The sequence below is a fragment of the Bidens hawaiensis genome, unplaced genomic scaffold (genome assembly GCF_021521415.1).
Source record: "Bidens hawaiensis isolate Kalapana, Puna unplaced genomic scaffold, B.hawaiensis_p1.1 tig00041067_1, whole genome shotgun sequence".
In the NCBI taxonomy this organism is placed as follows: domain Eukaryota; kingdom Viridiplantae; phylum Streptophyta; class Magnoliopsida; order Asterales; family Asteraceae; genus Bidens; species Bidens hawaiensis.
The window spans coordinates 79431-89708 of NW_027497251.1; the positions used below are offsets into that span (position 1 = coordinate 79431).

At 34.9% G+C, this 10278-nt stretch overlaps 1 pseudogene; it reads left to right on the forward strand.

Moving 5' to 3' along the window:
- Positions 1–310: 310 nt before the first annotated feature.
- LOC143592564 (trans-resveratrol di-O-methyltransferase-like) lies at positions 311–9068 on the forward strand (annotated as a pseudogene).
- The last annotated feature ends 1210 nt before the right edge of the window (positions 9069–10278 follow it).

Here is a 10278-nt window from a genome sequence, read left to right on the forward strand (position 1 = left end):
GTATAATAAACGGGTTTAAAAGATAGTTTTTTTTATGTAAAAAATGACTTGGCATAGAATAAATTAAGACCATTTTTAATAAATATTTGTTTGCATTTAAGAGCTTGAGTCACTAGTGCCCGTGATGGGATTGGCGATGCAAGAATTTGATGGCTTATTTTATTTGTGGGTAATGGTGTCTAGCACCCCATTTAGTACCACATCATCACAAATAGGGTCTCTTTTGATGCCAGTACGTGTAGTCTCACATAATGTCAAATACTGAAATTGTTCTCAGATAAAGAGAGACACTGTAGAAAAAACTGAGGAGATGGCATTGCAAAATGGTGAGCTATCAAAAGAGCTACTTGATTCTCAAGCTCACATATGGAACCATCTTTTCAGCTTTATAAAGTCCATGTCACTTAAATGTGCAATTCAGCTACAAATACCTGATATCATCGCCCACCATTGTTCACCAATGTCGCTTTCCAAGTTAGTCGAAGCACTCCCTATAAACCAAGAGAGAACTCATTGTGTCTATCGGCTTATGCGCATCCTTGTTCATTCTGGTTTCTTTGTGAACCAAAGTGTATTAACCACACCTGGAGGCAATGTGGAGGAGGGACTAGAAGGCTATATGCTAGCTCCACCTGCTCGGTTGCTTCTAAAGGAAGTGCCTTTAAGCGCTAGGCCATTTTTGCTAGCCATGTTGGATCCAATGCTCATGGACCCATGGCAAGACTTGGGCACATGGTTCCAAAACGATGATGTAAGCCCTGTACACACAACCCATGGAAAGATGTTATGGGATCTTGCAGGCCAAGAGCCGAAGCTTAATCAGTTTTTCAATGAAGGGATGGCTAGCGATTCAACGCTCGTTACAAGTGTCATTCTTGAACATTGCCGAGGTGTTTTTGAAGGGTTAAATTCCATTGTTGATGTTGGGGGTGGTACTGAGACTGTTGCTGAAGCTATTTCCAAAGCTTTTCCCAATATTATTTGCATGAGTTTTGATCTTCCTCATGTAATTGATGGTTTGGTTGGAAGTAAAAACTTGAGTTATATTGGTGGAGACATGTTTGAAGCAGTGGCGGATCTAGAACATAATTTCAGGGGTAGCATTATTTTTTAAACGTACGTTAAGGAAACAGCGCGATAGTAAATAAAGTTATACATGTTTGAAAGCTTGAAATCGAGATATTGCATCGTCTTCTATTACTTTATCAAATGTTTCTTCTTCGACCTCACAAATTAGAGTATTGTTCAAATACTTTTGACCAATTCGTCTTGATAAGCTTCAATTTGGAAACACATTTTTCAACTGTTGTGGTTGCAACCGATAAAACCAATGCTACCTTCAATATCTGATAAACCAAAGGAAAATGCCGATCTTTTCCGGTTTCCACCATTAGACGAGCAAGGTCATATTTGGACCAATATCATCATTTTATTGCATATCATTAGCAATATTTGGACTTGGACCAATATCATCATTTTCTTGGAATTTTCTTTTAAAAGGGTTGATAATAAGAACTTGTTTACAAAATGGTTTATCTTCCGAGTTTCAATTTCCCTAATTTAGAATAAACAAAATATAAACCATAATCCACAATAACAACTAAAATTATAATCTAATACACTCCAACTAAAATTGTAAACAATTAGGATTTACCAAAACCCATAATCTGACCCAACTAATATAGCTAGGGCAAAGAACAATGCATGTGTGTGTATATATACACACACATTTTTATATATACTAATACAGAGAATGTTCATAATGTGGTGTAGACTTGTAGTAATTTAAAATATAATCGGTAAACGAATAATATTTTTATTAATATCAAATTGATTATTTAAATAATTAATTGTGATTAACAAGTTGTAGGTATTGCCATAAATAAGAAATTTTTGAATGCCATACTTAGACCAATATATTCTTATTCTTAGTAAATATATTCGGTTATTATTGTATTTAATTGTTATTAATTTGTGAGCTGTATTTCCTAATATAGTGGATAGGTTGTTATGCACAGTGTGTATATATATTCTATATGCCTCTTTCGGAAAATAATCAATCAAAATAACCTTTACCTATTCACACCTTGTTCTTAAACACATCAAGGGCAGAAAGGCTGGTGGTCTGGCGTGAAGACAGGCAATGTGGTGGTTAATGGTAGGATTCACCTTATTTGTTCTTTGATTTTTCTTTTTTGGCTTTTAAAAGTTTTGAGGGGTAACATAATATAGTCTCAGGGGTAACGTAATACATAAAACTTTAAAGATATTAAAAATTTTTCACTTCGCCAGAAAAGTTGAAGGGTAGCGGGTGTTACCCCTGCCATTAAGCTAGATCCGACCCTGGTTTGAAGCCATTCCTAAAGCTCATGCAATTTTGCTTAAGGTATTTTCAATATTTCACATGTTTCCTATTTTATGTACAGTTTTGATGGTTATTTATATATGAAAAGTTAAAATGTAAAGGAAAACAAAAATGAGAAGTGTAAGAAGGATTTGTAGCCCCCCCCCCCCCCCAAAATTATTCAAAAAAATAATAAAAAAAATCACGACTCAAAACATAAATAAAAACGAAAAAAGTAAAAAAACTAAAATGGTTCCCCCGTCATTGCCGTTCCAAAAAAACCGATGAAAATACGCAGTGCTGAGAAAAAAAGACACAATGACGAAATAAACAAAAAACACAATGATAAATAAAAAAAAGACACAGTAGATCGTAAACTATAACACAATGCCAAACAAAATATAACATAATGTTGAGTAACATAACACAATATCAAGAAAAAAGACACGGTGTCAAGAAATAAAAACAATCAATAACAAAAATAAACACAAAACACGATAAATAAAAAGACACAATATTCTTTTTCCCTCAACTGTTTTTTTAGAACAAGGAAGACGTTGGGAATATTTTTATGTTTTTACTTTTTTCGTTTTTTTATTAAACATTGAGTTATGATTTTTTATTATTTTTGAGAGGTTTTTTTTGTGACTACAAATCCTTCTCATTATTTTCATTTTTGTTTTTCTTTATATAATAACTTGACCCAAATTTACAAATACAATTAGATTGGTCCATGACTTTATTGTTGTAAAAAGAATAATCTTACTACCCTATTAAAAGAAAACTCTCTGAACACTTGCCACCTAATTATGATGTCCACATAGGATAACACATAAACTAATACCATTTATAAACCATAATTATATATTATTTTAATTAAGGGAAAATTCCCAAAATAGTTCATTTTAGAGAGAGAAATCTCAAAATAGCCATTTTTTCCTCAATATTTTTTAGAATTTGGACTTTCCAGACGCATTGGGAAAATATAATAATATAGAGAGAACATGCCAAATAACTAAGGAAAGTTAGGGAGGAGAACAGATTTGGTAAAATAATGAAAGAAAAGTCTAAATAATTTTGAAATCTTAGAGTAAAAGTTTAAATTTCTACTAAACTTTTTTTCTTAAAAAACCGTTTTGAAAGACTGTTTTTTTATGTTTCCTACCTTTTCCGTCCATATTTTCAAATTCTAAAAAAAAGAGATTTTCAAATCTCGTCTTGAGAGACGAGATTCTACCACCACCACCACCCACCGTTCACCTTCTACCACCACTACCGCCACCATCCACCACCAACCGTTCGTCACCACGACCATCCATCCCCACCACCCACCCACCATTCGCCACTACCATCGGTCACCACCCGCCACCATCGTCCGCCACCACCATCCATTACCACCACCCACTGTCCTCCACCACCACCGTCTACCACCCGACAGTAAAGATGAAGATAAAGATGAAAGTGAAGATGAAGAAGGTGAAGATGAAGATGAAGATGAAGAAGAAGATGAAGTAGATAAAGATGAATATGATGATGATGATGAAGATGAAGATGAAGATGATGGAGAAGACAGTGGTGGTGGTGGATGGTGGCGGTAATGGTGGTGGTAGAAGGCGAACTGTGGGTGGTGGTGGTAGAATCTCGTCTCTCAAGACGAGATTTGAAAATCTCTTTTTCCTCGAATTTGAAAATATGGACGGAAAATGTAGGAAACATAAAAAAAACAGTCTCTCAAAACAGTTTTTGAGAAAAAAAGTTTAGTAGAAATTTGAACATTTACTCAAAGATTTCAAAATTATTTGGACTTTCCCTTCATTATTTTTCTAAATCTGGTCTCCTCCATAAATTTCCTTATGGTATGTTTGGTACGGGGTAATGGAATAGATGAGGGAATGGAATGGACGTGGTAATGGAATGGAGAAAGGAATGAAATTGATCATTACCATTCCATTGTCATGTTTGGTTACCATGTAAGAATGGAATGATTAATCACTTTATCATTGTTAATATTTTTATTAGTAGTAATAATAATAAAAAAAATAAATAATATTAATAATAAATGAATATTCATAACAAGTATTTTTAGGACCTCGTGCTGCAACGAGATCGTTAAACTGTATATGCGTTATGAAATGTTAACTCATCTAATTTAAAAATAAAATATATTGATAATGTAGTAATAGTTCTAATATAATAATAGTTATATTATAATATATAAAACAATAATGATAATATAATAACTATAATTAGAAAATAATAATATAATTATAATTTTATAATAGTAATAATGATGTTGACTTTTTGACTTTTTCATTCCTTGAAGGAATGAAAAAAAAAACACCCATACCCAAAGGAATGTTAATCCTAAAAGTGGAAGGAGTTTCATTCCATTTGGAATGATCCATTCCATTCATACACGGTAACCAAACATGTTTTTTTCCATTCCTTTGGAATGGCTTATTATATTCCACCTTTCATTCCTCCATAATAAACACTACCTTAGTTATTTTGTCTGCTCCCTTTAGGCCTTTATATTATTATTTTTTCCCAATGCGTCTGAAAAGTTCAAATTCTATAAAATTTTGTGTAACATCCCGAAATTTCTAAAGTAATATTTATTATATTATTTTGTCGGGTGAAATAAACGAGTTAGTGGAACGATAATAATAATAGCAAAATATAAAGACTTAGTAGGATAATTAGATAGGATTAGATATGGACCAAAAGGAAATATGGGCCTTCGGTCCACGGGCTTAAGGGAGTATAAATACCCCCTTAAACCCCAATCCTTTCCATTCCATCCATTTATCCATCCTAATCTCTACACACTCCAAAACACACACAACCCGAACCAAGATCCAAAGGCGAGGACTCGAGCTCGTTGGTACTAGATCGTCGTGACGAACCAAAGCAACAAGACCAGCTCGTGTTCGTAGTTCGACTCATTTACGGTACGTTTATATCGAGAACATGTTCGTTTAGGTTTGGATTAGTATAGAAATGATAGATCGGTGTTTGTATGGTAAAAACGAATCCTACAAAGCTAAACTTACTGAAAATGGATATGATTTGATGGGTTAATAGATTGATAAAAGAACCCGTAACCTATATGCCTAAATCGCACCCCTTAAACATCGATGTTAGGCCGATTTGATGGTTGGGGTTTGTAGGCGCTGGTCAGACGATTCCGTGGATACCTAAATCGAGTTATTTGGTTAATAAACGAAGATGATTAAGGACGAACAGTAGCTGCAGCCGACAACTTCACCTGCAAGCTAAGTTCGCCTGATGACAACTTCGCCTAAAGCTAAGTTCGCCTGATGACAACTTCGCCTAAAGCTAAGTTCGCCTAAGGTTTAACTTCGCCTAAAGCTAAGTTCGCCTAAGGTTTAACTTCGCCTAAAAGTCAAGTTCGATTAGAAAATAAATTAAAAACCTAATGGAAAATGTGTTAAGACAGTTAATGTAAATAAAATTTTTCCAAGCTGACCTGGCAGCTCGACCCCAGCCAGGGGCTCTGCCCCTTGGACCCTGCTAGGGGTTGCCGCCCCTAGACCCCGCTGCCAGGGGCGCTGCCACCGGAACCCCGTTCATTGTGGGTTGTATAAAGATAGAAATACAACATGAGTAGTAGTAGTAGTTAATTGATACATGTAAATATTATACAGTTAGCCGTGCACAGCTCATGAAGGGAATAACGATTAACGGAGAGCGTAACAGGATTCAGGTGAGTTTCTAGCCCCATTCCTTGTTATGTTTTCGGGGCTGTGTGCATACTCGATGTGTTGTTAATACATTTATCCTAAGTGATAAGTGTATGCCATATGTGATATATGTGATGGATATGAATGATTGCTTGTCGGTACGCAAACGATCTTCGGATATTGCGCGTACTGTCAGGTTAAAAATAAAGGTACGAATATTATATATCGAAGATGTATGAACATTACAAATGAATACTTGTCGGGGCGTGAACAATCTTCGGATATTGCACGTATCGACAAGGGGTATGGTTGTTAAATGAATGATGTAAAGAACGCCTAGAGTGTTCTTATGCTATAATGTAATTATTGTATATGTGAAGTATGTGTATACAGGTACACGAATGGTATGTGAGTTCTACGTTCGACATAGTAAGTTAGGATGGCAAATCCCTCTAGCTTTTGTCGGACATAGACTCGGCTGGTGATGGCGTAGTTAAGGACTGCGGGCCTTATACGTAATGTAGATGATAGATGTAAACGTAGATAGGGACGGTGAGCCTTATACGTGTTACAGATAATAGACGACAACGTAGTTAAGGACTGCAGGCCTTATACGTAAAGTAGATGATAGATGTAAACGTCGATAGGGAAGGTGGGCCTTATACGTGTTACAGATAATAGACGACAACGTAGTTAAGAACTGCGGACCTTATACGTATTATAGATAGGCATCAGCATAGGAAAGGACTGTGGACCTTATACGTGCTGTATTTGTATTGTGGTAGCATAGGGGAGGACTGCGGACCTCGTACGTGCTATGGTTTAGGTTGCAACATAGGGAAGGACTGTGGACCTTGTACGTGTTGTGGATGTAGGATGGCATAGGAAAGGACTGTGGACCTTATACGTGCTGTATTTGTATTGTGGTAGCATAGGGGAGGACTGCGGACCTCGTACGTACTATGGTTTAGGTTGCAACATAGGGAAGGACTGTGGACCTTGTACGTGTTGTGGATGTAGGATGGTATAGGGAAGGACTGCGGACCTTGCACGTACCATAAATGGTGAACATAGGTAAGGACTGCGGATCTTTTACGTGTTCACGACCTTGAGTACAGGTATAGACGGCGGACTATGAACGTACTCTCGGTAGACTGAGGTTAGTGATTGTAGATATACGTATGGTAGTAAGTATGTATGTAGAACAGAAGGGTAACTAGTTAGGTATGGATATGTATCTTCGGATATGTATGTATGTGTATGTATTGTATGGCGTCCGATTAACTAGAACTCACTCAGCGTAGCTGACTTTTAGTATGCACGCAGGTGAGTAGAATGAGACAACTAGCTTGAGCGGGCACATGGTGGGCGAATAGGAGACTGACATCTGAAGACTCAAGATGTTTTAATGTAATTGACGTTTATTTTGAAAGACAAGAATGTTTAATTAAGGCAAGTTTTGGATTGCTGTAACGTTTCATGAAAGTTTTTATATTCCGCGAAAGTTTTAATGAACTCTGATTTGTAAGAACTGTGTTTATGATTAAATCCGACGCTAAAGTAGGACTACCGGGTTCGGGGCCTTACATTTTGAAGGAAAAAAAGGTCTATTTTGAGCTTTCTATCTTTAAAAAGGACTATTTTGAAAATTTTTTCTTTAATTAATTACTGCCCATATCAACTTGACTTTTCGTTTCTTATTATTTTTCCATTCCTTGAAAGGTGGTGAATACTAGAGCCAGTGAAATAGTAGCTACCAAAGCGTTTCCAAAATATAATTTGTACTTTATGATACTCATAAATTACGTTCAAAATTTATTACAATACAATATAAAAATTTGTGATTGTTCAACGAATTCATTATTATTTTAACGCTAATAAAAATAAATTTATCATTTCAACTATTATATCCATTCAAATGGCCGTTCTTCCAACCCTAAAATTATTGATCAATAAATGTTTAATTTTTTTGCTTGTGATTTCTACTATTGAATGAGTTCTTTTGTTCGATTGTAAACTACTAAAATACCTTTTCAAGTCTCTATTATATGTAATGTAATATGTAATTTCATTATGAAAGTACTTGTAAATAAAAAAAAAGACACAATGTCGAAAATGAACAAACAACACGATGATAAATAAAAAAAGACACAATAGGTCGCAAAATATAACACAACGGTCCGAACAAAATATAATACAATGTTGAGTAATATAACACAATATCAAAGAAAAAAGACATAATATCAAGGAAAAAAAACACGATTAACGACGAAAATAAACACAAAACACAATGATAAATAAAAAGACATAAACATTTTTTTTCCTCAACATTGTTTTTTTAGAGCAAAAAAGACGTTGGAAATATTTTTGTGTTTTACTTATTAAACTTTGAGTTATGATTTTTTTAATTAATTTTTTATTATTTTTTAAGTGTTTTTTTTTGCTACAAATAATTTTCATCCTTCTCATTTTTGTCTCCTTTTGTTAAATAACTTGACCCATATATATATATATATATATATATATATATATATATATATATATATATATATATGCGCGATCTTCCAAGCTCATTTTCTTTAAGTTATAAAAATCGTACTCTAATTCACATATTATACTGAAATAAATTGAAGAAAATTCAGATTACCGTTTAGGTGACAAGCTTGTGTATGAGAACTTTTGATGTTGATTTGTGCTTAATTTATGAAAAAAAAAAGTCAATTTTACATGATTGGAGTGATTAAGAATGCATAAAGATTTTGAAGCAATGCAAAGAAGCCATTCCAAGCAAGGAGAATGGAGGAAAACTAATCATCATAGACATGGTCGTAAAGGTTCAAAAAGGAGAGGATGAATTACTCGAGACTCAACTTTTCTTTGATATGCTTATGATGACTTTGGTGACTGGAAGAGAAAGGAGCGAAAAAGATTGGGCAAAGCTCTTCCTTAACGCCGGCTTTAATGATTACAAAATAAGTCCGGTTTTGGGGTTAAGATGTCTCATTGAGGTCTATCCCTAGTTAAGTTGCATTCTTTATTATGCAGATATAGCATAATTTGTTCTAAATAAAGAAAACATTAAGTGTAATAAAATATGAAACTTCTTAGCATGTCTTGGAACTTTAGATATAACATAATTTGTTCTAAATAAAGAAAACATTAAGTGTACTAAAATATGACACTTCTTAGCATGTCTTGGAACTTTTATGTGGTTCTTAATTTGTATCAATGTTATAGTGATAATTTTATATGTAGAAAAGATAAAGAGAAAATAGCAAAAGTCATCCTTTACTTTTACATGATTTTTCAGTGGAAGTCCTTTAACGAAAAAAATATGAGAAAACATCCTTTATGATTAAAAATCTTATCACGTTTTATCCTTTATCTCTAACCCAGTTAAATTTTCTCGTTAAAACTACTCATGTGCAAAACACATCACCACCCCCTTCATCATCACAGTCCCCTTCATACTTCTCCGTCGTTGTTAAACGTCACACACACCAACCTCCACAACCACGCCGCTGATATGTGGATCTCGCCGTTGTCATCTCTGTCGCCGTCGACCCCGCCGCCGGCACACATCACTACCCCTCAATCTCTTCGTCAACCGCTGAAAAACCGTCCACAGCTCCTCCAACTAGCTCAACAACAACATAAAAGATGCTAAAACCCCCAATTTTCCACAACCAATTTCTGAATTAGGGTTTCCAAACCCAAAACCGAGGTATTAAAACATAAATTAGTGGGATATGGATGTTTGTTTACTCGGCATTACACTCCTCTACACATCTAGGGTTCAATCGATCGGAGTAAAATGGGCCGCCGTCGCCGCCGTCCACTGTTGAAGTGTGAGAAGCTCGAAAGCTGAGTAAAGAAGCGTGAGATGCTTGAAGCTCGAAAATAACATAGAGAGAGAGAGTATATGATGGCGGCAGTCGACAAAAAATATGGTTGTCGGAGATGGTGGTGATAGTGATGCAAAGAGGGAGATATAGAGAGGATGAGTTGCAGGTATAGGGGATGAGTCGTAGGATGAGTTGAAGTCTAAATGATACCTTTAATTATTTTCATATTAGTTCAAAGTTTAATTTATCTACACAAATAGTCTTTTAAAGAGTAAAAGACGAATTTATCCTTATGTGCTTTGAACATGACTAGTTTTAACGAGAAAACTTAACTGGGTTAGAGCCAAAGGACAAAACGTGATAAGGTTTTTAACCATAAAGGATG